Raw genomic sequence first — 2,948 nt, 5'->3', positions numbered from 1 at the left:
TCTGAGGATCCCAGTTCAAAGCCAGCCTGAGCACTGAAGTCCATGAGACCCTTATCTCCAATTAACAACCAGAAAACCAGAAGTGGCACTGTATCTCAAGGAGTAGGGCAATAACCTTGAGCTGAAGAGCTCAGGAACAGTGCCCAGGACCAGAGTTCAAGCCCCAGGACTGACAGAAAAAAAAAAGGCATTATGCTCCTATAATCCCAGCACTTCAGAGACTGAGCTGGAGGATCAAGACTTTGCCGCCATCCTGTACTATAGAATGAGACTCTCTCAAACATTCATGTAAATATCAATATTTTGTTTAACTATGAATTCATAGGTTAGGAAACAACGATAAAATTGTGGATGACTCACAAAAAGATTCTCAACATACTATATAGACAATGCTAATAATTAAAGATAGTTAATGAGGGGCCGGGAGTTTGGCCTAGTGGTTAAAGTGATTGCCTAGCATGCATGAAGACCCGGGTTCGATTCCTCGGTACCACATACATAGGAAAAAGCCAGAAGTGGTGCTGAGGCTCAAGTGGTAGAGCTCTAGCCTTGAGAAAGTCCAAGGACAGTGCTCAGGCCCTGAGCTCAAGCCGAGGACTGGCAAAAAAAAAAAAAAATAGTTAATGAGAAGTCTTAATCAAATAACTGTACACCTTAACTGGGTTTTGTGATGATGCTACCAGTATGAATTTCTACAGATTTCTAAAGATTTTTTTTGGCAGGGGTGGGGGGAATCCTTTTGTGAGGCCTCAGGAATATTTATTGAAGACAGACATCTCATTTTCCCTCCACACTCCTTCCCATGAGTGGCTCACATTAATGTAGCCTACATTAAAGTGAAGGGAGCTCAGGTCTTTCATTAATGTGTCGGCAGAGAACCTCCTGCTGGGAGCCCTAATAGGATTTCTTCCCCTTGCACCTCTGTGCACCCTGGCTCCTCTGTGGTGGTAGTTGGTTTAATGAGACAATGCTGTAATGGGGCATGGGGGGAAAGGGGGGGATTGTGCCTAGGTCCTGTCAGAGGTGTCCCTGATGGAATTTTAAATTTTGTTTCCTGATGGGATATGTTACCAACATTTGGTGACATCGTGAATACACCAAATACACACTGAGCCAAGATTATAGTAGCCACTTGATCTCCAGCTTGGCCCTAGCTGAGCAGATTGCCTCTCACATCTGTTCCTAAAGACAGAAGGGAGGGGTGGAAGGGAGGATAAGGAGATGAAGAGGAGAGTAAGACATTAGAAGCTCTTTTCATGAAGAATTTGAAATACGACCTAGTACTAATGAAATAAGAAGCTGAAGAGTGTGTGTTTACATGTTCGTATGCATGTAGAGAAAACTTTTGGGGTTTTTTTTGGGGGGGATCGTGGTAGTGGAGTTTCAATTCAGCCCTACTGCGCAGATGCTCTACCACCTGAGCCACCTCCCCAGCCCTTTCCTTCTTTTAGGTATTTTTCTAATAGGCTCTTACATTTATGCCTGGATCTATCTGGGCTGAGATTCCCCCATTTACATTCTTGCACAGCTGGGTTGACAGGCGTGTACCACCCACCATATCTACCTTTTCCCTTGATATGGGAAAAGGGTCTCATAACTACCTGGATTGGACTCAAAATGTGATCCTCCCTACCCCTTGTAGTTAAGATTACATGTGTGAACCACTCTGCCTAGTAATAAATATAAGCTGTAAAAATTACCACATAATAAAAATTAAAGGTTTAACAAATCAAACTGTTGATTATAGGAAAGGCATGAGGTTGACAGACGTCTACGGTGAACTTTTCTTATATTCTCGGATATGTGTGTTTTTTTGCTTTTTCTCAAATATGTGTGCTACCTCAGTTATAAGAAAATATTTAAAAACAAAACCGAATTTCACATAGTTGTCACCATATTGGTAGTTTAAATGGGGCTGGATAGGGGTGGAGTCTGGCCTGACAGGCAGGACATAGGACTCTTTCACTGTACCCGCTATAGCTGCTGGCCTTATCGAGACAAAATTGATGAGCCTTCAGCTGTCTGGAGTGTTTCAACTTTATGTTGAAGATTTAGTGTTTCAACCTTACTGTGAAGATCTGGATACAAGATAGGAGCTGCCAATAATAAAAAAAAGCATTACAAAGTGGATTTTTGTTCATTATTTCCACGTTCTCTGGATGGCCTAGAGAAATAGTCCTGTCCTTACAGAGTACCTGTAGCAGATTAATTAGACACAAAGTCACTCTGGGGCCTTGTGGGGAGGGAGAGGAGAACAGAGACTTTTTCTGCCTTGGCCATAACAAATGAGTGATGATTCAAAAAGAAATTGAATTCTGGGATGACAGGCATATACCACCATGACCTGCTTGAAGTCAGTATTTGATGTGTATTTAGTAGTGGTGTGTTGGTATATGGGTGACCATTCCCTAAATCAACTTCCTTCACCTTGTACTAAATTTCATTCCTTCTCATTTTGATGGTTCTCAATCTTTGGTTGATTTCAAACTTCATGAATATCATCACTGAATGGAGGAAGAGATGTTTAGAGATACATAAAATGTCAACCATACAGATATAAAAGACAACTTGCAGACTGTTCATGAGAGGTAACAAAAGGTGGGTATTAGGTGGTTGAGCTAAGCAGGAAGGTGGAAAGTGCATGTAGTTAAAACAATTGCTTAGAACTCAAGTATAAATGCAACACAGAACAGGATGATTATTGTTCTTGGAATAGGACTGGGGAGGGTGTAACGGTAGAACACTAGGCATGCATGAGGCAGGGCTAGGGGTAGAAATAGTCCTGGAGCATAAAAAAAAATTACAAAAGAATACAGAAGGAAAGGAGGAAAAGAATTGAGAGGACAGAAATGTAAAAGGAGGAAAAGAAAACCAAAAGCTATCTCCTTTTAGCCAGCCACATGGAAGGTTAAAGAGAAGGAAAATTCAAGCACAGATGACAGCATAAG

Source organism: Megascapheus bottae, chromosome 16 (genome assembly GCF_031878675.1).
Source record: "Megascapheus bottae isolate mThoBot1 chromosome 16, mThoBot2.hap1, whole genome shotgun sequence".
Lineage (NCBI taxonomy): Eukaryota > Metazoa > Chordata > Mammalia > Rodentia > Geomyidae > Megascapheus > Megascapheus bottae.
The sequence above is the reverse complement of the archived record's forward strand: the minus strand, read 5'-3'. Positions refer to the sequence as shown.